Raw genomic sequence first — 25,645 nt, 5'->3', positions numbered from 1 at the left:
TTATTTGGAAATACCTAATCCTGTGTACCTGTCGGAAATACCTTTAATTTACTTATCTCTTTATTCTAATAACTATGTTGTACCTACTTAAGATTATTCCTTTAAATGTATAAAATTCACAAATAACAGGTATAAAATTATTATAGCTAGTCAGTATTATAACTTATCTTGAAGCTACTAGTCGATAGAAAGCATAAAATATATTATTTGTATACGATGGCATCTGTTTCAGTAATTAAGAGTTCACGCGGTTGTGACTTACTAGTTGTAGAAAAGTTTCAGTTTTGTAAACAGGACGTATTAAAAAGTGGTGAAGTACGTTGGAGGTGTATAAAGAAAAATTTAAGATGTTTAGCCAAACTGTACACTGTTGGTGCGGAATACACAGTTACTAGAAGTGAATTAATCCACAACCACGAGTCCGATGAAACTACGTTGGAGAGAAAAATAGTGACGACTTCATGCAAGCGCAAAGCTGAGGAAGACATATCGGAGAAACCTTCAAAAATTATTAAAAGCGTTCTTTCAAATCATTTGCCAGAGAATTTGTCATCGATAGATGTCAGTCTAATAAGAAGAAATTTGTACAACAGCCGCCGTAAGCTCTTACCAGCCCTGCCTAAGGATATTCACGATGTACATTCTGTACTCGATAGTTATGGACCGAAAACCACAACAGGTGAAAATTTTTTGTTTATTAACAGCACAGCTGATAATATCATTGTTTTTTCTTGCCATACAAATATAATAAGTTTATGTAAAATGAAAGATTTTTACATGGATGGCACATTTTCTTATTGTACAAAATATTTTTATCAGTTATTTACCATCCATGGACTGGAAAATGGGCATTATGTTCCTCTTTTGTATTGTCTGTTGCCCAATAAGACCAGTGACACATATATGAGACTTTTTCTGTTGGTAAAATCTAAAATTTTTGAACTTTATAATATTGTTTTTGAACCGAAGAAGGTATTTGTGGATTTTGAAATCGCAATTCATAACGCATTAAAAGTTAGTCTTTCCCAAAACCAAACTAAATGGTTGTAGATTCCACTTGCACCAGGCGTGGTATAGGAAAATACAATCATTAGGGTTAACCCAAATGTATAAAGATAAAAACTGCGAGGAAAGCAAATGGCTTACTCATACTTTTGGGCTAACTTATTTAGACCCCTCTGAAGTTGAAGATTGTTTCATATTTGATCTCATGTCATACAAACCGGACCATAAACTTATAGATAAATACGCAGACTATTTATTAGAAAACTACATAGCGCCAGAATCTCATTTTCCACCAAATATATGGGCATATGAAAACCCATCAATTAAAAGAACCACAAATGCCTGCGAATCATTCCATTCGCACTTTAATTCTAGTTTTTATTCAAGTCACCCTTCTATATTTATTTTTATAGAAAAATTAAAAGATTGTCAGATCGATGCATATTTAAAAATAAAAAATTTAAATATTCCAGCAAAAATTAAAGACAAACAAGTAAAAAACAAACTAAAATTTATCGAAAACATGGTAAATATGCTTCGATCTGACAATATTTCTAGAATTAATTTCGTTAAATCTGTATCACATCAAAACGTTTTTTAAAAATTTATAGTTTACTTAATTTATAGAAATAAGTTGATGTAATAATTTTATTGAAATAAAGAAATATTTTAATATAAAGCATTCTGTTATTTTATTTGATTTGCGGCCGAAAATACCTATGAGATAAGGAAGCAACTTAAAACCTCCGGCCGAATTTACCTACCGGCTTTTAGTACCTGCTCTTTTTCCGGCCGAAATTACGTCCGCCCGATATTTACTCGTTTGCGTTCTATAATAACAGCCAGTCTTACTGCCAACAATTTTATTAATTATTACAAGATCTATGTTTTAATAAGCAAGTGTTTACATATATTTACATCATAATATTTAGTATTTATAGTACTAAAATTTTTACGCCATTATGGTCATTTGATAAATTTTAGCCCAAAAGCTAATTTTAATGACTGCCTAAAGGTTTCTTCTAAAATATTTACAGCAGAACAGCAAAAATTTAAAAACTGCCATGTTTTGTAAATAACCATTAATTTGGAACCCCAAAAAGATGCAAAAAAGTTTACCACTCCTACCCTCCGACTTCCCCTTAAAACGTCCACTCGGAAAAACAATAAAAATCGATGTACCAAGAATATATACGCCGTAGAAAAAATGTTTTAAATAAAAAATGTTACTTTTGAACAAAAATGATTATTATCACTTTTTCTGTAGAGTGAACAGTTCTCTCAGAAATAACGCTTGAAGTGACCGGCGATTTTGAATGTCAGTTATGCGCACGAAATTATTTTGAATTAACTTTGTATCAACTTAACGGTAAAAATTCGATATCTTTTGATCAGAGTGTCATACGAACAAAAATCGAAATGTATTTTAAAGGTGGAGTGCAACTTTCGTACGCAATTTTTGTATTTTGTCGCAAATGATGTGAGTTTTTATGAAGGTGTTGCCTTTATGTGTGTAGAAACGTTGCGCGATTTTTGCCATTTTTTATGATACTGAGTAGATCAATAAAATTTATAACTTTCACTGACCGGTCACTATGGAATTTTCATTGCTAGAGCCTAATCTTCAAAACCTATAGCATGAAATTTCGGTTTTAAGTTTTGGCAACTAATGTGAGACTTCAAAATTGAATGTGATAGTTTTTGAAGATTAGGCTCTAACAATGGAAATTCCATTACGACCGGTCACTGAAAGTGATACATTTTATTGATCTCATGAAAGTCGTAAAAAATTGCAAAAATGTCGCAATGTTTATATATTAAACAGATTTATAGTATACTTCATTTGCAGAGAAATACCAATATTCTATACGAAAGCTGCACTCATCACCTTTAAAACACACAAACAGTCAACACGTTGACTTTGGTTGATAGGCCACCCTAATCAAAAGATATCGAATTTTTACCGTCGAGTTGATACAAATTTTACTTAAAATTGATTTAGCGCGCCTAATTAAAATCAAAATCTCTGGTCGCTTCAAGCGTTGTTTCTGAGAGAACGGTTCATTCTAGACAAAAAGTGCTAATAAATATTTTTTGTTAAAAAATAAACACTCAGCTACATTTTTATTTGAAACATTTTTTTCTGTAACAAGAAGAGATAGAATAAATAACATGGAGATTAAGAGGAGAATGGGAATGAACTCCGACATAATAGACTATATCGAACAGAAGAGATTAACCTGGTACGGACATGTCAGAAGAGCAGACCAAAATCGGGGATAAATAGAATAACAGAGTGGAGCCCGATAGGAAGAAGAAAGAGAGGCAGACCCCGAAGATCTTTCAGAGATGAGGTAGACGAAGCAATGAGCAGAAGAAACCTACAGGAAGGGGACTGGCTAAACAGGAAAAATTGGAGAAAACGGTTGAGTGAAGGAATACAGTGAAAACTGTGGAAATCCTTGTATATATATTTTTTTTTCTACGGCGTACAGATTATTGGTAAATAGATTTTTTCCGTCTGTCTCCCACTACAAGGGGGCGTTTTAAGGTAAATCCAGGGGTTAGGGTGCTAAACTTTTTTGGTTATTTTTTAGGGTCCCAAAATTAACATTGTCAGCAAAATTCAGCTTGTTCATATGTAGGTCAAATCGCTGAGGACTGGACTATAGGCGTCACTCTATAACTGTTTTTCCTGCCTTAAAGAAAACAAACATACAAACAAACATACATTTGGGATATGTACCCATAGCACGAGTTCTTCTTTTTCTTTTTATGTAGACATGACTGTCTGTTTTTCAATGTGCCTCCAGTAAGTTGTCGTTCCATCGTTTTTCTGGTCTTCGTACTGATCGTCTTCCTATTGGGGAACCGTCTTTTGTCGTCTTTACTACTCCATTTGTTGTCATTCGGCTTATATGATCGTTCGATTCTACTCTTTTATTTCTTACTCAGTTCTTTATTTTCTCCACCTTGCATCTACGCCGTATATCTGTACTTCTAGCTCTGTCCCATAGTGTCTTTCCATCAAATTTTCTGTTTTCATCTCTGCTGTTTCTAACATCCTTTTTATCCTCGCTGTCAGGTAGTGTTTCAGCCGCGTATGTCATTATTGGTCTGATTTTTCGGTCTTTCTTTCCCGATATTTTTATTTGTCCATATTGTTTCATTCAGACAGCCTGCGGCTCTGTTTGCTCTATTCACTTGATCTTCCACTTCAGTTTAGAGCTTTCCGTAGCTAGATAATGTGATGCCTGGATCTGCAAACTCCATTACTTGTTCTATTATCTGACCTTCCAGCTCCAATTTACTTACATCTTAGTAAATTTTCTATTGTAACCATGCATTTTGTCATTTTTGGGGAAATTAATATGCTAAATTTTCTGACGTTTATATTAAATTGGTGCAGTATTCGTTGTAAATCATATTTACTTTGAGAGAGTAGTATTGCGTCGTCTGCATAGCAGATTATTTTAAGTTGTTTTTCTCCCATTTGGTATCCTTTTTTAGTTCTTACTTTTTGTATTATTTCATCCGTAATCAGTTTGAACAATAGAGGACTCAGGGAATCACGAGTCATCATAGCACGAGTTGAAGAGTCTAAATATCTGGAAACCTTGATTTTAGAAAGTAATGACCAAATAAAAAAATATAAGAGCCATGACAAAAAAAGAAAGAAATACGTTTGTAAAAATGAGGTCAATTCTCTGCAACAAACATAATTTTTTTGTTTAAATGCATGAAGGGGCTGGGTACTAAATGTCATATATTTATGTGATAGTTTATGGAGCATAACAGTTTTTATTTATTATATTTATTCATTATAGTTATATAAAAAAATATAATTGATTTGTCATGGTTTTTTTCTGTTGTGAATTTAATCTTCGGTTAACTGTCTACCTGTACAATTCAAGCAACTTTTTTAATATTATATTATGATTTATTTATATTATCCTGCTTAGGTAAAGAAACGAACATTCACACAATCTTTCAATACCAATATTTTGCATCACACTCTAAATATTTTATACACATCCATCTGATTCATTGTTGAAATATAAAATTTGAATTTAAATTACTCTGACATAACGTCATATGTCTGGGTCATTTGCTTGGAAAGTTACTTTATTTGATTATTTAAATATTTCGCTGGCAAATTTACAATCTTAAAAAATTTTAACTACAGGTAGTTTTAAAATCCTATTTTTTTATAAAGCTATTAAATAATGGTGTTTTTGTTATTTATTTCTATAGTTTTTTTAAGTAATTATTTTTTTCTAATAATAAAACACTGAAAACTCTTTTTCAGTGTTTCAGTAAATTTATAAATCTATTGAAAAAATTCTGATTCGAAAAAACTTTTTGTATAATGAGTATTGGGTGTTTTACTGTTGCAAATATTTAATTTTCTACTGACAGTACACTCGACTCACCTCAGCTCCTATCACCCACTAATACTCCTCTTCCAATTCCTAATCCAATGCCTCCACCTGAGTTCTCTCCAACTAGCATACAAAAACCTGCCAAAACGAAATCAAGAAAATCTAAATTAACTGTTTATGAATATCAGACTATTAATCAAAAATCTGTCTCCATTATAAATAAACTTTACAAAGATGTCCCATAATCATTTTCACTCGATGTAACCCAACTTACTGCATTCCTCGAACATTCCTTTGTCACCAACAACTAACTGAAGCCAGTAAATTTACCACTGACGTGCCCTCGTTAATGAAAGATCTTATCCTAATCTATACTAAGATAAGAGAAAGATCCTTAAAAAATCGTATAACACGTCTGTTAAATAAAATTAAGCTAAAGCTTTATCCCGATCAAAAAAATTTCACAATACAACTACTCACTGAAGATGGTAAGACAGGTGACTCCTCCGTTCCTTCTCAATAATGTTTCTCTTTTTTCTCCTATATCATTTTTAAAATTAATAACATTCAGTGTGATACAATGGAATTACGATGGATTTTATCCTCGAATAGAAAGAATTTAAAAGATTATTTCCTCTCACAATCCCGACATCTTTTGTCTTCAGGAAACAAATTTTAAAATCGACCATCAAGGCAAACTTAAAAACTTTGAAGGATATCATCATATTCGCACAAACTGTACAAGGGCCAGTGGTGGTACCTCAATTTTTGTATCTAGTGATGTATACTCTTCTCTTCTACCGTTAACCACAACTTTAGAAGCAGTAGCGATTACTGCTTGGTGTCCTAGCAAACTTACTATTTGCATGATATACATCTCTCCAAATCATAAACTCAATGAAGAAGAGTTAATCGATTTATTATTTTAACTTCTCCTCCCGTATATTCATGTTGACGACTTTAATGCCCATAACAGAATTTGGGGCTCATTTCGTATTTTTGGTAAAGGCAAAGTTATTGAAAACGTATTACATTGTTCAGACACCTTTCTGTTAAATACTGGACTTAATACCTATTTTAATATCTCGTTAGGATCATTTTCAGCCATTGTTCTTAGCCTTTGTGACCCTAAAATTGCACCTTTCCTCTCCTGGGAATTTCTTGATGACCTACATGATACCATAATACTTTCCTATCATTATATCCAGCTCCTCCAATAAGCAAACCACTACTAGAAGTTTCTGGAACTTTAAAAACGTTGATTGGTCAAAATTAATCCTAAATCCGAAATATTATTATCATCCTTAGCTATTCCAGAGGATATTAATGTCACTCTAAATTTGTTAAACGAATGCTTACTTACTGCTGCCGAATCACATATCGGTAATAAAACCATCCCCTCTACTCACAAAATGGTACCCTGGTGGAACTCTGACTGTAATAATGCCATTCGTTTATCCAAGAATGCTTTAAATAAATATCGGCGAAACAAAACCTAGGAAAATCTTCTTATACACAAACAACTTAAAGCTAAAGCCAAATTCATTATTAAATAAAGCAAAGATCCTCATGGCAAAATTACACTTCCTTCCTAACAGACAATGCAAACCCCACTCAACTATGGAAAAAATTGCACAAATTCAAAGCAATAAAACTAACCTTAAGATTCCTTCTCTCATCTTCAACAGCACAGTTTTCTCTGACAGTCAATTAATTTCCGACACACTCGCTAATTATTTTGAAGACAAATTCAATAAAAGTAATATGACTTTCCCTTCCAGTCCTTTATACACTCAATCTTTCTCCATCTTCTCGTCAACTCCACACGATGTCACGTTTATGAACGCCCCGTTTACAACACCTAAATCTTTTCGTCCGATTTCTCTCATTTGTAACACCTGTAAACTTCTTGAACAAATGATAAATAAAATACTCACTTGGTTTCTTGAAATGCATAATATTATTTCCGACGCTCAATCCGGTTTCCGACATTATCGGTCTACCCTTGATAACCTTGTTCTTCTTCAAACACAAATTTTTCAAGCAATCAAATCAAGATGTAGCAATCAACAATATTTGACATTGAAGGGACATATGATTCAATCTCCAGAAAAGAAGTAATTGACAAACACTCCTACTATAATTTAGACGATAATATTCTCTCATGTGTAAAAATCTTTCTAAATTTAAGAACCTTTAAAGTCCTTGCCAATGGTAAACTTTCTTAATCTCTTCCTCAAAATCAAGGTGTCCCTTAAGGATCTGTATTAAGTTCAACTCTATTCATCTTACAATCAACGAAATTTGCAGGTCCTTTCCTGCTTCCATCAAATATTTTCAATACACTGATGACCTAATCATTTACTCATATGGTAAATCTGTCCCCAACCCATGTAAACTTCTGCAAAGTGCAGTAAATCTACATTAAGATAGATCTAATGAAGTAGGACTATCACTCTCTCAGAGCAAAACCAAATTAATACAATTTTCTAGAAGGACCTCCACTCCCTTACCCCAATTTTTATTCAACAATTCTCCACTGTCTGTTGTTAATCAATGTAAAATTCTTAGTTTGATATTTGACTCCAGATTTAATTGGAAGAATCACATCTCCGAACTTAAAACCAATTGTTTTAAAAGGCTGAAGACTTTTAAAAACCTTAGGTATCTTCAATGGGGGGTTGATGAAACTACTTTATTAAGAGTCTACAGAGCCTCATTCGATCTAAGCTCGACTATGGTTGGTAGCTTAGCTAGCGTGATCTCAAAGTTTCTAATGTCTTAAATATTAGACATTTGAACTTTTCACTGTACAGGTGTAAAAAAAGGTTGGAATACTTCTAACAATAAAACACTGAAATGTTTTGTTTTCAAAACTTCCCCAAATTTTTTTATATTTTTTTTCTTACTCCAGCTGTTTCGGCAAAGTGCGTTTCTCAAGTGATCTACGTTTTTTATGTGTTTACACTTTTTAGTTTTTAACTGAATAAATTAAGGGGGGGAGAACTGTTTGTCTCAAGTTGGTCATTTAGAATTATCTCTGTATTTTTTAATTTGCTAATTTCCATAGCTTCTAATAAAGATAGCTTAAAACCTTTTGAATGTGAAGAATCTGAAATTCGTCATGAAAAGAATGATTATGATCTAGAAGTATAGTCTGTCTCGCGCTATGAAGCGCGTACGTATAATCTGTTTTTATATTATTGAAAGCCCTTGTATGTTCTGCTATACGTTTGTTAAAAGTTTGACCAGTTTGACCGAAGTTTTTGGGCAGTCCCCACATTTAAGTTTTTATATACACCACTGTGTACGTGCTTTTTCTTTTGGCTCTTTTTGTTCTAATATATTTGCCTTAATATATTTGTTATTAATATATAAGTTGTTGTTCGTTCTAACAACTGGTGTTCTACCTTTCTTTTTTATGTATTTGGCTATTTTTGTTGATATCTTGCGTGTATATGTAATCGAGCAGAAGGTACTGTGTTTTTTCTCTGGTGGTGGAAATACTAATTTCAGGGCTTTCTTAAGTAGTTTTTGATTTAAAATGTTATTTATTGTTGTTGTACCCATTGTTTACTGCTATTTGCTTAACGATATTCAATTCTCTCGAAGTTGTTTTTTGACATGTTAATTTCTATTAATCTATGTACATGCTGTGGTAGGCTGCCAATTTATGTTATGTAAGATGGGATGATGAAATTGTGTATAGTCGTGTCAGTCTGACTATGGAGTGAATTAATATACGATAACAATTATACCCCACCACTATAATAAAAAACTTAAAATAACGTAAAAACATTTTTGATTTCATCTTTTGTTCGATTTTTTTTTTGTATTCTCTGAGATATTAATTTAGTAGGTAACTAAATAGAAATCGGTAGAAAATTGTTATTTAAGAAACTATAGTAAACATTTTATGAATGAGCTATTAATAACTTTTAATAGCCAGGTTGTAATTCTCCGAATATATTGGGATAGGTCAGAAATTTCGTAATCATTGATTTATCATTATTTTTAGTATTCGGATAAAATACGTATAAAAATAAATTGTCAAGGTAACACATTAATTAACTATTTAACATAACAGTTCCATAAAAAGTTGTTTTGTCTGTAATCTGGGAATTACTTAGAATTTAAAAAATTGTCTAGCAAATCAGAAAAATGACCATGATAAAGTATTCAAATATTCAGAGAAGTGTTTATTTGGTTTCTTAATTATTTACTTTTCAGATAAATGCTTTTTTTACGATTGTAATCTCTCGTTGGTTGTCATAGCTATAATATTAACAGGCAGTAACTTTTATATTCGATTTTATCACTTTTTGTCTGAACAACCCGTTCAGATGCAAAGTACGATAATTTGTTCGAAAGAAATATTCTTGTTCGTATGCCTCATTCTTTGACCAAGACATTGGTGATCATTATGGCTCATTTTACTCTGTCTGCAGCAGTTATGAAGAGTTCTATTGTTGTTTTTCCACTTTACTGTTTTAAATTTTTCAACCAGGAGTTACGTTGTCTCCCCGGTTATCTTTTTCTTTTCACTTTTCCTTGTATAACCCATCGCATCAACTCATATTTTTCATTTCTTAGTATGTGAGTCCATGATATTGTCCATATCCTTCGATAGCGCCACATCTCATAGCTGGCAATTCTTTTTTCAGTTGCCTTTGTAATTTTTCAGGCTTATTTGTTAATAACATTTTAATACTCATATATTTTAATACGCAATATTATCGAAATAAATATATTTAGTCCAGATCCCTAGTTAGGTTGTAGTACGGTGAATAATGGATGTCAATACGTTTATTACAATGTATTGGTATCTAAAACGCCGAAAACAACGAAAAGTGCGGTATTTTAAACATCTGGGAAAATGTACTAATATATAAATTTATCAAAATTTACACGTCCAACTATTTTCCGTAAGCAAGTAAAATAAATAAACAAACCTACATTAAAAAAATAAAAAATTATGTACCAACGATTTTTTGGTATTCGAGTAGTTCGAGGAAATTCGAATCGTGTGAAGAAGCGTACACTAGATACAAGTGCTATTGACGTTCTATTCGAATTTTTGTTCACGTCACAGCATACGCTTTTAGCCCGTTCAGACCAATTATCGAAACCTAAATATCGTATTACTGAGTGTCACATAGTTTTAAAAAGACATACTTTTACCTCTAAAAGTATGTCTTCGTGCATCATTTACATGGTTCGACTTTATTGACTTATCGGATAGCATCAGAACCGAATACAGACTCGAAGAGTGAAAGTCAGGATCCTTAAGCAAACTCCCCACTTGACAGAATATAATTGCTATGTATGCTATATGACAAAAAAGAGACACCACTTCTCGTCACGAAGGAGTTTGGTGCATTTTCCTCATTTATGTGAAGGAGTTTTGAGTTATGTGACTAAAAAAACGAAGGTGGTTTTTCTATCCGAATTGTCGAATAAAGGCCTTTCCCATTTCTCGCCATTCATTCCTGTTGTGTGCTAGGCGTTTCCACATTGGTCCTGCGACTCTATCCTATCGACCTATCGTCGCTCCAGCGCATTTGAGGTATCCCTCTTGGTCTCTTCGCATCGTACGGTCGCCAGTTTCCGACTTCTTTGTTCCATCTACCATCTTCGAGACGTTCGTTGTGTCCAGTCCATTTCCATTTTAATTTAGCTGCTTGTTTCGCGGCGTCCTTTATTTTTGTTTTGTTCCGGATTGCTTCGTTCGTTTGCCGATCTATTAGTGAGATACCAAGCATCTGTCGTTTCATGGCTCGCTGAGTTTTTCGAATCTTGTCCATGTTCTTTTTTGTGAATGTCCAGGTTTGAGCTCCGTAAGTGAGAACGGGAAGGATACAAGAATCGAACACTTTGGTTCGAAGGTTTTGGGGTATCTTTTTGTCTTTCAGTATGTATAAGAGTTTTCCAAATGCGGCCCATCCCATTCTTACTCGTCTGCTTATTTCGGTAGTTTGGTTTTCTTTGTTTACCTTGATATTCTGACCCAGATATATGTATTCTTCTACATGTTCCACTTTTGTTCCTTGGATGGTTATCGTCGGTTGATCATCTTTATTCGACATTAGCTTAGTTTTACTCAGATTCATTTTCAGTCCTTTTTTTATGGATTCCGTATGAAGCTCATCGATCATCGTCTTCAGTTCTTTCCAGCTGTCGGCTATTAGTACTACGTCATCTGCATATCTTAGATGGTTTAAATACTTTCCGTTTATCGACAGTCCCTTCGTTTCCCAATTTAGTGATTTAAAGATGTCTTCAAGTGCGGCAGTAAATAGTTTTGGAGATATGGTGTCTCCCTGTCTTACTCCTCGGTTGATTTTTATTGGCCTCGTTTTCATTCCGTTATCCATCGTGACTACCATTTCAGCGTGTTGGTATATATTATGTATTAATATCCTATATCTAGAATCTATTCTGCTGTTGACCAGTGCTTCCTCAATAGCCCATAATTCTATGCTGTCAAAAGCTTTCTCGTAGTCTATAAATGCTAAACAGATTGGTAAATTGTATTCGTTAACTTTTTCTATTAGGACCTTTAGTGTGTGAAGATGGTCACATGTACTGAACCCTTTTCTAAATCCGGCTTGCTCTACTGGTTGATATACATCGAACTTTGTTGTCAATCTATTTGTAATTATTTTTGTGAATGTTTTATAAAGTTGTGATAGTAGTGATATTGGACGATAATTTTTCAGATCTGTATTGTCCCCTTTTTTGTGTATTAATATTGTGTTAGCAGTATTCCATTCCCTTGGTATGTTTCCTTCAAATAGGCATTTATTAAAAAGTATTTTTAGGTACCTGATGACTTCTTCTCCTCCTTCTTTCAACATTTCTGCCAGAATTCCATCACTACCCGGTGCTTTATTTCTTTTCAATTCTTTAATTGCATTTTCTATTTCTACTTCGCTTATTTCGGGCATTACTTCAGAATTTACGTTTGTTATTTATCTTTTCAGATTTTGCTTTGAAGAGTCGTGGGGATCGTTTCTTGAGCGGTATAACTCAGTATAGAAGTTTTCAACTATGTTTGATATCTGAGCTTTGCTTGTTTCTAGTTGGCCTTGTTGATTTTTCATAGTTATAATATTTTTCTTTCCTAATTTCGGTTTGGTATATTTCAGACTTTGATTTTTCTCTATCACTCTTTCTACATGTTCTTGTTGATGTTTTTTAATATCGTCTTTTATCTGTTTTCGTATGGCTCGATTAAGTTCTTTGTATTCTGTGGTATTTCTTTTATTTAGTGACAGGAGCTCTTTTCGTTGTTTCAGCATATTCTTCGATTCTGCACTTATTTTGGATTTTTTTTTTGTTATGGCGGGTTGCTACTTCTGAGCTAGCATTCAATAGTTCTTTTGTTATAACTGAGTTAATTTTATTAACGCTGAGTTGTTCTAGATTCAGTGCTTGGGCGGTTTTTAATTTGCTAGCATATTTTTCTTTATTGACTTTTAGCTTTTCTGTGTCTATTTGTATCGTGTTATTAAAGTTAATTCTACGTTTGCTATACTTAATCCTTAGTTTAGCTCTAACCATTCTGTGGTCACTACCCAGAGAGACATTATTTATTACTGTTACATCTTCTACGATACCTTTCTTGTTACACATGATGTAATCGATTTCGTTCCTTGTTTTTCCGTCTGGTGATAACCACGTCCACTTTCTTTGCGGTTTTTTCTTATAAAATGTGTTCATTACGAAATATTTGTTGCTATGTAGGAAGTTAACCAGGGTTTCTCCTCTCTCATTTCTAACACCATAGCCGAATTCACCAATATAGTTTTCGCTTTCTTCTAGTCGTTGTCCAATCTTAGCGTTGAAATCTCCTATTATAAGTGTGTAAGTGCTGTGATAGTTCGTGTTGGTTTCTAATATTTTCTCGTAGAACTCATCTATCTCTTCATCGGGGTGTGTTGAAGTTGGGGCGTACACTTGAATGATTTTTAGGGTGATTTTCTCGTTTATATTCATCACAATCATTGCAATTCTTTCTGAGATTCCCACATATTGTTCTATTTTATTAGCATGTTTCTTAGAAACCAGAAATCCTACGCCGTTTAGACTTTGTTCTTTGTGCCCTTTGTAATACAAAATGTTACCTGATTGCAATGTTATGCGCTCCTCACCTTTCCTTTTTACCTCTGCGAGACCAATTATGTCCCACTTTAGGTCCTTTATTTCTTCTTCTAGCTCATAGATTTTTTCATCTCTGTTTAAGGACCTTACATTGAGTGTTGCTATATTCAAGTTTGTTGTTTTTAGCGATTTCTTGCTTCCCCCAGATTCCATAAAGCTGTCCTTTTTTACAAAGGAGTGGGACTTGCCAATACTGTATGATCTACCCACCTGGGGACTTATTCCTATCGTTTTAGAATTCGCCATCATTCGCATAATAATGTTAGCTGGGTAAATTTATTTTTGAAAGGTAAATGAGTAGATGATGCTTTTGATGATAATATGTAGAAATTTAATGCATTTGTGGAGGCAAATGTTGTCAGTGTGGTGGCACTAGTTGTTACTAAAAATACTGTGCTGGTTTAAGTCTTTTTTGAAACATTCATTATGAAGTTATCATTTACAAAGTTTACGTTGCATTGCTTTGCTGAGAAACGAATGCAGAGATGGACATGCTGTTTGCAGTGAAAACAGAAGTCTATTAAATTCCTGTTACGCTTAATATGAAAGTCTTCCCAAATCTCTGTTTTTTAATTGTTAACCAAATTTGTATTTTTAAAACGATTTCTAGTAGTTTGAGTAGAATTTTTTACTTTTTTGCAAATAATGTCAAATTGTTGTTGTTGATGGAGTTTTGACGTGAACAAAATTAGTTCTATGTTCCATTAATCACTTTTTAAAACTTCTTTCTATCTGAGTGTGTCTATAAGACCGCAAGTGATTTTATATTTCTAAACTGATTTTTAGAGATTTGTTAATTTCTTTTTTCTTAAGAAGTTTGCAACTTTATTCGGTAATTGACCAACAAATGTTAACGAAGCCTTATATTCTTTTTTGTCTTGAGTATGAGGAAGATGGAACCAACCTTCTTGGCTGCATAATTTTTAATTATGTAACTTATCTTAATTTTTTTATATCCTTTGTTTATTAGTAAGGTTCGCTTTAACAGATGGGCTATTTCTTTTTCTTTTTTTAAAGGTTTTATAGAGAAATAAAAGTATTTTTTATTTCACGACAATAAACTTTAAAAGCATCTCATAAACTCCATTTTACTAAGCATACTGGAGAAGCAGTTATGAACATTTTGTTGTTTTTTTATACGTCACCTGCAGCATGACCTAAATACTACTCTAACTTTCAATTAAAGTCTCATTAACGACCCGAAAGCTAAACGATGTCGCCTAAAATTGCCGCTTTGAAGCTCCCGTAGGCAACGATAGCGATCATAGAGATTTTTTATCAAAAAGATTAATTTTTCACACTAGCTTAATTAAATTCCCTATTATTACTTTAGAGCTTTAGGTGAGATATTATTAATGCTAATTATGTAGCTTAATATATTTAAAAAAAATTCTTGAAAACAGGACACTATTGTAAAAATGTTTGCTAAAAGTTTACAATTTATTTAGATTATAATAAAAAAAGATTTCTTTTCCCGTTGCAATTGCAAAATAGTCAAGAAGAGTTAATTGAGCTCATACTGACATCTGGGATTATTGACCACAAACACAGGGTCACTACAGCAAGAAATAAAACAAAGATATGATCTAGCAAAAGTAGGACTCTCAAATTTCAATTTGATCAAATGTTGAATATTCCCAATACTGATACAAATGTAAATCTTGGACCGTACTTACAAGTGGAAAGAAGAAAGAAATAGACGTCACTGAAATGTTCTTTTGGAGAAGAATATTACGAATGTCGTGGAGCGACCACCGGACAAAATTATACTAAATAATAATACTAAATGAACTTAGTGTCAGCAAACGGCTATCCAGCAAAATCCATCTCCAACAATTAAAATAATTTGGACATGTTATGAAAGCAGACACAGAAACCATGGAAAGACTTATTATCTAAGGAAAGGTAGAAGGTTGAAGATCATGAGGAAGATCTCCAACAAGATGGATCGATCAAATTACCGGAATATGCAAAGATCTATGCATGAGTTAAAAGAAATAACTAGAGACGGAGATCTTTGGAGACAGACTATACACGAAGACTACTACAATCCCTACGGCGAGTAAGGACTGAAGAGAGAGAGAGGAGAGTGAGAGAGAGATCTTGTCTTTCAGTCTGTTATTTCTATTATTTTTATGGTCTCTTCTATCTGTTTCCAACATCTTTTTCATTATATACGTCTTGATTTTATAAGTTTCATTATGGTTTCTCATATAATTTATTGGTTTTCTCCGTCGTAAATTATTTTTCGTCGTAAGATTGATCTGATTATTTTTGTTTTTTAATTTTTGTACATGTCTGATCAGTATCTTGTACATTTTTGTTTCTCGGCTATTGCTTTTGTCATCTTGTGTATGTTGTCTTGACTTATTTCCTCTATTGACATTCCTGGGTAGTTAATGTTGGATAGTTCTTCAAATGTGTAGTTTCTAGTTATTAGTTGTCCACTTCCTATGTCTTCGTTCAATTTCATGTATACTAAGGTTGTCCTTTCACCTAATATTAATCCCACTTTTCCTGCTTCGATTCTTTTTCATAGTTTTGATTAGGTTTCATTTCTTATGCTACGATTGTTTGATTCAGTATTGTCTTTTTCGTGTATTTAGCTCCTATAGAATATATTTAACACGTTAATAAATATAATGGGAAATATTGGGCCTCCTTGTTTTAGATCAATATTGATTTTAAATTACTGTGTGGTTGTTCTCTAGAATTGAATTTTTGGTTTTTCTGTTTAGAAGACACATTTTCTGTCATTGTATACGTTTGTATTAATTATTACAAAACTCTTCTGAGGTTAATAAAAGGTATGTAACGCTGTTTGGTATATACCAGTAATTTCTGTATTATTTGTTCAAATTTGTGCAAATTGAGCCTATTGATATTCCTGGAAGAAATATCTTCTGACAATATCCCATTATTTACTCTGCTTATACTTTTAATTTCTGGTTTCTATTTACTGCTAGAAACCCGAATTTCTTTTTTTATGTCATATTGTTTTCATAAGTTCTGCATGTTTTAGCAGGTTTCTACGGCATGCCATTTTAGCAGATACGGTTCTTAAAGTGGATAAATCTGTCATTACAAGATAAATGGTTCGAACAACATACATTCGTAGTAAAACTATTTTTTACGTATAGTCCAGGACACGACCGTTAAAATAGTAGAAAACTTTGCTTACCAAGGATCAAAATCTACCTTATGCCAATATGATATTTTCCCGTGGGATTGGTTACCACTCCAACTCAGGGATGGAAAAAGTTTATAAAAAAAAACAATGGTAGTCGCTAGAATAGTGAATTTTAAGACAAAACTGTTCTTTAGAGTTTTTTTGAAAAGTAAATATTTTTTGAGTTATTCATGATTAAAATTTCTAAAATTACACGTCAAATAGGCATATTTTTATATGCGACGGTTTTTCGCTAATAACTCAAAATATTTAAATTTTATCGGGAAACTATAAAATGAAGCTTATAACATAAATAGTTTTTTATTATTACCGTATTATTATTATTACCGTAAATTTAATATTAACAGTTATGGCTGTCCGAAAGTAAACTTTTATATATCGAATACAAAATCCAAACGTATGATGTTGAATAACCGGAAAACGGTAATGTTTTCATGGAAAACTTAAAGAAACTTTTTTAAAGATTTTAAAAAATCTTTAAAGTGACCACTGGTAAAAGTGATTTGCGTGAAAAATAAGTTAAATTATTACTAATCTAAAGTCTGCTTATATGTTTTGAGATGCAGAAACTAAAAACTCATCTCCGCCAAAACCACCATGGTTAAAACTAGTCGTTGTTTTGACATCATTTATATACAAACATTACATTCTGCAAGTTAAACTGGTTTAAAAGGTTTAGTTTTGAAAAAATCACGAGTATCTAAGAATAGAATACACTATTTTCGGAATTTCTCAAAAAATCCCTTTTTTTTTAAAATAACTCAACAACTAAAAAAGATACAGAAAAAAGGATTAAATATAAAAAACAGCTTTTTTACTGCAGATTTTAATTGTTTTTAAGTTTTATATACTAAAAATTAAACGAGATATGATTGTTCAAGGGTTGTATTCCCATGCATTTAGCATCATCTTCAAACCATTTCAGAGCAACCCTTTTTAAAACGAACGGCTTGTCAAAAATTTAATATACACCATTTTGTAGTTGATTTTAAAAGCTTAAAATAATAAAAAGAATGAAAATTTTTAGTAAAAAACGCTATTAGTTTTTTTTTTGTATTCTAGCATTGTTTCCGTATCTTTTTTAGTTGTTGAGTTATTTTAAAAAAATGGGATTTTTCCGAAAATAGTGTCTTTAGTTTCAACACAGATTTTTTCAAAATTAAACCTTTTAAACCACGTTAACGTTCAGAATGTAATGTTTGTATATAAATGAAGTATATTGTAAATGAACAAAGAGTAATAATTTTAACCAGGGTGGTTGTTGGCGGGGTGAGTTTGTTACTTTCTGCGTCAAAATATAAGCGTACTTTATTTCACTTATAACTTACCTGAATTTTCATGCAAATTACTTTTACCAGTAGCCACTTTAAAAGTTTTTGAAGACAAACCTTTATAATGACCTTTAGGGTCTTAAAATAAAAGCCTATTATTATACTTTCCAACATCCATAAATTTATTAATATTAAGTTTACGGAAATAATAAACAACTAATCTCTTTGCTTTATAGGCTTGTTATAAGCTTCATTACATATCTACATAGTTTTCCACATAAAACCGAAACTTCTGTTATTCGCGAAAAACCCTTTAAAAATGTACTTTTTTTGACGTGCAATTTGTGAACTTTCAGTCACTAATAACTCTAAAATATTGACTTTTCGAAAAAATTCTAGAGAGGAGATTTTTCACTTCAATTTCACTATTCTAGCGAGCGTGCATGGTTTTTTTATAACCTTTTTCCGCCCTCCGAGTTGAGCTGGTAACCACCCCCACAGGAAAAGCGCATACTGGCATACGTAGGGTAGATTTTGATCTTTGAGTCATTTTTAACTACGGTCAAAATTTTAAGAAAATTAGTAATAATTTAGTACCTACTATCCATATTAGATTTGACTATTTCACGAATTGAATTAAGACCTCTATGATCATCGCTTACATCTGCTAAATTATATTTACTAAATAAACCTTGTTTTCTTATTTCATTTTCTTTAAATATCATATTTATTTAATTGCTAGAACTATCGTTACCTACAAAGTTTCGCGTTATTTTATGAGGTATAAAATGCTCATATGCACAGGGAATATACCTGTTGCTCATTTTTGTTCTTAAAAATCTGATAGATATTAATTAAATATATTTAAATCTGCTTGAAAATATCTACTTATTTAGCTTTAACCATTAATATAGAGAATAATTCTGGCCACACTTAAAAGGAGGCGGTGTTTAACATAACTTTCATTTAACTCGCAAAAGTATTAACGCGATTAAAACGAATAGGATTTTCTATAGGAAACATAAAATCAATGTTTATGTTATGCACTCTACCCAATACACTGGAAGACCTGCTAGAATGAATCATTAATGTATATATTTTACGCAGTGTCGCTGTAAATAAGACCATTAAGATAATGTTAAAACTAATTTCGTTTTAAACTCTGTTAATTGTGAACCCTTCAAATTGTAGACTCGTTTAGAGAAATGTTTATTCACCCTTCGTCAACTCTGTTATCATTTAAGGAGTATTAACGCTTGGTAGATATTCAGCGAATGTAAATAGACCTACTGCGGTATATCCACAAAGCAGTAATTAATATTAATTCAGTAGTTAATATTAATTTTTTATAATTCCTTTTGAAGATGCCTAAATTCTGCAATACGGGGGTGTCTCCTTCGGTTACACTTCGTTTGCTTCATTTACATTTTTAACTTTATGTATGCAGTATTTGGTAATTAAGTTTTGTGCGCAAAACATTCTTATATTGGGATAGTCTAAAACTTCAATCAATTAATAAACAAATGTAAACCTGTCGTCTTCTTAGACCACTTCTTAAAGTCTCCGTATCGAGGTTGGCAATCATAATGCTATTTTTATTTTTGAAGTTGTTGCTATAAACAAATCAATCGACCAGCATTGATACCAATCACGTAGATTCATCGGCCTATAGATCTTCCTCGTTAAATCTTTCAGTTCATTATGTATTTAATATGCTTCTGTTGATTCCTTTTCTTGATTATTTTTAAGTTACTATTTTTTTTAATGTTTATGTCTCAGCTCCATATAATTATATAGAAAACATTTAGCATTAAATGGTGCATATTCTCATTTTCAAATTGAGACTTCTGTATGTTAGGGTTGAATTTATTCATATAAATAATAATCTGATAGTCTCTATTCGTCTGTTTATTGCTTATTCATGCTGGTGTTTCTATGTACTATGTGAAAAAAAACCTGAAACAGGTCGATTTTTATTCTTAAATTGACAATTTACAGTATGAAAATATTTTCCCTCTCCAGCACCCCCTTTGAGTTATAAACACACCCTCAAAAATTTTAAACAACAAAGGGGGTCGTGTGGCAACTTGTTGGAAAGGGATTTTAGTCCTCTATTTAGCAATATAAAGTTGTTTAAGTTTGATGCAGTCATAACTGAGAAAATTGGTTTTTAAGATGTAAAATTTTGATATTGTCTCTATCACAAAACTTTAGGTTGAATGAAGATAATAATTTCACATAATATTTAGAATGTATTTTTCAATGTACTTTACAATTAAATTAAATATTCAAAATGACCACCATTCACGTCTTGACAATAACCGAGACAATTTTGGAATTCTCGTACAACATTTTGTACGACCTCGGGGGTTATTTTGTTAATTTCTTTCGTTATCCTAACTTTTAAATCAGCAATACTGTTTGGTCTATTAAAATATACTTTAGACTTTAAATAACCTCATAAGAAGTAATCGAGAGGAGTCAAATCGAAGGATTTAGCCGGTCATTCGGTCGTTCCACGTCTTCCAATCCACTTATTGGGAAAAACCTCGTTTTTCAAACGTGCAAAATGCGGTGGAGCTCCGTCTTGTTGGTAGTAAATAGATCGATCTATCTCATTTGGACGATTAACATCAGGAAAAAATCTTCGTAATGTAGGCACTAAAAAGTTAATCAAAAAATCTAGATAAACCTCACCATCACAGTTACTGTGTCCTCAAAAAAATAAGTAATGATAACAGTCCAAACGTTAACTCTATTAGGATATTGCGTGTGAGTCTCACACACCCAGTGAGGATTTTCTCTTCTCCAATATCTACAGTTCTGTTTGTTAACTGTTCCGTTTAAATGAAACGTTGCTTCATCAGAAAAAACTATTTTGTTTATGAACTGCAAATCTGCGTTTATTCTGTCCATCATCATTTCACAGAATTCTTGCCTTCTATCAGGATCATCTTGATTTAACTTCTGAACCAACTGAACTTTGTAAGGGTGGTATTTTTCTTTATGCAAAACTCTCAAAATACACTCGCGATCATAAAATCCGGGTCATCTTGAAAATTTCAAGTTTCTTTTTTTTGCCTCTGGTGCAGTAATAACCTTTTTTTTGGCTAATGTATTTTTTATTTGTCATCAATGTTTGTTTTGAAAGAAAAAAATGGTTTTTTATTGTTTTTATTGAAAAAAACAGAAAACAAATCAAATTGTTGATAAAACAGACATACGAAAAGAAATGGAAAATACAGAACGTGGTAAAAAATCAGTGAAATTTCAATGATCAATATCGTGTATTGCCTCCCCTTGCTCTAATAACCTCTTGCAGACGACGGGGCATACTCTCAATTTTTCTCCGGATTACATGTTGCGGTATGTTATTCCACTCTCTCACTAACAGATCCTTAAGCTCCTGTGCGTTGTTAGGAGGAGGTGTATGGGTTTGAATACGTTTTTTCAAATCGTCCCAGAGATGTTCGATGGGATTCAGGTCCAGAGACCTAGCTGGCCAGGGTACCCTCGTAATTCCAACTTCGTCCAAGTATTACATACTGATCCTGGCAACGTGCGGTCGCACGTTGTCCTGCATAAAAACGGCGTTTTCTCCAAGCCCTGCCATGTTGGGCATAACATGTTCTTCCGGAATCTCCGTAATGTACCTTCTTGCAGTTAGGGACCCATTTTCGATGAAGGGTAATTCTGTGTGGAAGTCGGAAGATATACCTCCCCAAGCCATGACCGAGCCTCCACCAAATGGCATTCTTGGAGCAATGCAAGCTTGTGAAAATCGTTCACCGGTTCTCCTCCAAACTCTTACACGTCCATCGGATCCAGTTAGGCAGAAACGGGATTCATCTGAGAATAACACTTTGCTACAATCGTTAATTCCCCAATGCGCGTATTGTCGAGCAAAAGCTAGTCGTGCAACTCGAGGCACCCGGCGAAGTGAAGTGGCGATCCTCTAGCCATTACCCGAGAAGATAGTCAAGAAGAACGAAATCTTCTTCTGACTGTTGCAACACTAAAATTGCGATTTCGTACTTCCTCTAGACGATTTTGATGCATAACCGCAGTTGAGGTCCGGTTTCGTAAAGCCTGAAACACAAGGAAACGGTCATCTAGTGCCTTGGTCGTTCTTCTTCGTCCAGAGCCAGGTCGCCTGGTTAGCAAACTTGTCTCCTGAAAGCGTTGAAGCACTCGTTGAACCGTAGAAAGGCTTACGCCAACAGTTCTTGCGACTTGCCGTTGAGTGTGACCGTCTTCCACAAGTGCAACAATTTGTGCCGTTTCAACAACAGTCAAAGGCATTTTTGTCAAAAACAAAACACTAATAATGGCACTAATAAACACTAATGGTGGCAATAATAAACGTTTGTCCGTTGCATTTGAACAGAAAGTCGAAGTACAAACGAGACATTTAAAACAAGCGGAGTTACAGGTAGCGTTCATTTTGGGAAGTGTGCACTTTACCGAGAAATCGGCACTATTGGAATTCTTTGTTACAAAGGAAACCGCAACAATTCTCAGAAACATGCATTAGTTTGTATTTGTGTTATTATTATTTACGATAAAGCTCGTTAAAAATGAAATATCGGTGAATTTCAAGGTGACCCGGATTTTATGATCGCGAGTTAGATGATTTACTTACATCATTGACGGCGGCAATTTCTCTGTCTTACGCGGATTTTCTTCAATCTCTAGAAGTACATCTAACTTTTTTCCATTAGTAACTTTAATATTTCTACCTGGTTTTTCAATATTTTTAACATGTCCAGTATAACGAAACTTTTTTTCAATTTTGCTAACTGTAGACTGAGAAACTTGTTGACCAGGGTATTTATTATTAAACATACAAACCTCCTTTTGAGTTCGTGTTTTATTACCACAACCAATCATAATTAAAATATCTTCTTTGAGCACAATTCATATCAATTGTTTATTTGGCTTTTTGACTAATATTTTATTATATTCAAAGTTTTTTTTTCTAATGTTTAGCAGAACAGATACGAAAATACCTGATTATTTCTAAAGTATATTTTAATAGACCAGGCAATATTACTGATTTAAAAGTTAGGATAACGAAAGAAATTAACAAAATAACCCCCGAGGTCATACAAAATGTTTGGTCGAGAATTCCAAAATCACCTCGGATATTGTCAAGAAGTGAATAATGGTGGCCAAGTTGAACATTTAATTTAATTGTAAAAATCAATTTTCTCAGTTATGACAGCACAAACTCAAAAAACTTTGTATTGCTAAACAGATGACTAAAATCCCTTTCTAACAAGATGTCATGCGACCCCCTTTATTATTTAAAATTTTCGAAGGGGGCTTATAATTCAAAGGGGGTGCTGGAGGGGGATAATATTTTCATACTGTAAATTGTCCATTTAAGAATAAAAATCGACCTGTTTCAGATTTTTTTCACATAGTACATAATAACGTTAAAAATGAATTTATTTCATACATATGGACCGCATGGTATATACGTTTATCGAATATATAGGATCAATATTCTAATGAAAGAAAACTTAAAATTAGAGAATGCATTATCCTATTGCCTTATATGCAACAGAGAGATGGTAACTAACTAAGCTAACAAAGGCCTAACTCATATTTGGCAGATTGTTGATACGCCAATATCTAAATCAACAAACCATGGTCAACGGATCATTTTCAGTTTAGACCCCGTATTTTGCTAAAAATGTTCTTTTTGCTTTAGGGCTGCTTTTTGTGAAGTACGCTGTTCTACGTAAGATTGGTATCCAGGATAACTTTTAGATACGTAATTTATTTAATTCATGATTAAAACAATTGTCATTTTATTAGGATTTCCTTTCCTATTTTTAAACACCATGTAGTTACCAGGTTCAAGACACGTATTTGTTTATAATATAAAACGAAGTTAGGGTAATTGTTAATATTATAATAACATACTCCCAAAAAAGTTAATTTTTATTTGTTTACAACTATACCACAATGAAACAAACATTTTTCTATAAATCAAATATATTTTCACATAGGTATATAAATATTGACTCAACATTTTATGTTCGTTTAAAATTTTAGCCTATTTTCCATTTAATTTAAATGCAAATGCATTTATTAGTTACCTGTTTTTATATAGCATTAATCGAAATTGCCACCAGCAATTAATTTAATAAATGTAAACAAATATTTAAATGTATAAGCTATGTTACACAATTTAACAAATGAAGAATAAACATATGCAATTAAATATTTTAATACAATTTTAGCAGTACTATATATTATATATTAAAATATGTACATAGGAAATAAATGCCTTATTTGAGATTTTGCCAGCAATATCAGAAGACGCGTTTCAAAAAAATTAAGGGTTTCATTTTAAAAAATGTGACGAGAAATAAACTATTTCTGCTTCTTCTATTATGTTGTTAGACAGTATTACCTGATTCTGTTTTCTTGGATTGTGCCTTCAATATTGTCTTTCCACCTTTTCCGTGATCGGCCCACACTTCTACCCAACGGCGATATCTATTTCGACTACCATATCATATGTCATTCTGCCTATAAAAAATCTCCTGTGAGAATGAAGAGATTACTGTCTTGTTAGAATCATTTTATGAAGAAAATATACCATTATACTGATCATCGGAGATTTTAACGCCAAATTAGAGAAAAAGTTAGATGACGAGGAGCCCAGATTAGAAAATTACAGCCATGGCGTGATACATTAATGAATGCTCAAAACACATTTTTCATGAAACCAAAGAGAAAAAGGACGTGAATAAGACAAAATAGAATAAACAAGAATAAAATATAAAAGTCTGTTAGAGCCGACCTATCAGATACCATTTAGCTTACAAATGGTTAAATGTAATTGTTAATGGCAGGAGGTTAAAAGCAAAGTAAATATTGTTTAATTTACTAAGGAAAAGAAGAAGAGAAGAATAATGAAAGGCACCTCAACCGTGGGCTTCCGTCCGCTGTTCCGGCAACACACCTATAGTCTTCCAAGTGAAGTCTTAAGGTCGCGGCATATTATCATGCACGTATAGTTTCCGGCAGGTAGCGTTTCCAGTCCAGTAATCGGACTATGCGTTCACATTTTCATACATAGGACGTTTCAGTTTGGTGCGGTGAAGATGTGTTCTCGTTTTTCCAACTATTTTCTTTTTTATTTGCATCATGATAGCATTTATCATTGTAGTTATATAAAATTTCTTCACCGCGTACGAGTTCAAGTAATTTTTCGAATTCCATTTTAACTTCAAACTGTAAATATCAACCCAAAGAGTATTTTAAAAAAAAAGAAGAGCTATCACTTCCCTGCAAAAGTCCTAATTGCTTATCACTTCCATGTTTAATTGTCACAAAATAATGAAAACACGTGCATAAATGACAAAATAGCCTCGAAAATTATTTTTTTAAATACTCTTTCAAAATCAAACAAATACGGACTCCTAATTCACATTATCCGTACCAACAGGTTTCTACTCGTTCCGTAGCGGTCGGCATCCGTAAAATATTGTTTTCGAATATACTGAACGTAAGGTGTCTGATACGAGACGTTCCAGACAGTGTGAATTGTTCATATTTAAAATCATTTAAATTATATTTTTCGGAAACTAAACGCTACGGGCTGGAAACGCAACGTG

General features: G+C 32.7%; 1 protein-coding gene across 12 annotated transcripts in view; it reads left to right on the top strand.

The window, feature by feature from the left end:
* Positions 1–25,645, top strand: part of Trpm (transient receptor potential cation channel, subfamily M) — an 888,877-nt gene that overhangs the window by 178,263 nt on the left and 684,969 nt on the right. The gene's annotated exons all lie outside the window — the stretch shown is intronic.

This window comes from Diabrotica undecimpunctata, chromosome 2 (assembly GCF_040954645.1).
Source record: "Diabrotica undecimpunctata isolate CICGRU chromosome 2, icDiaUnde3, whole genome shotgun sequence".
Lineage (NCBI taxonomy): Eukaryota > Metazoa > Arthropoda > Insecta > Coleoptera > Chrysomelidae > Diabrotica > Diabrotica undecimpunctata.
This window is presented reverse-complemented; position numbering and strand designations above follow the sequence as displayed.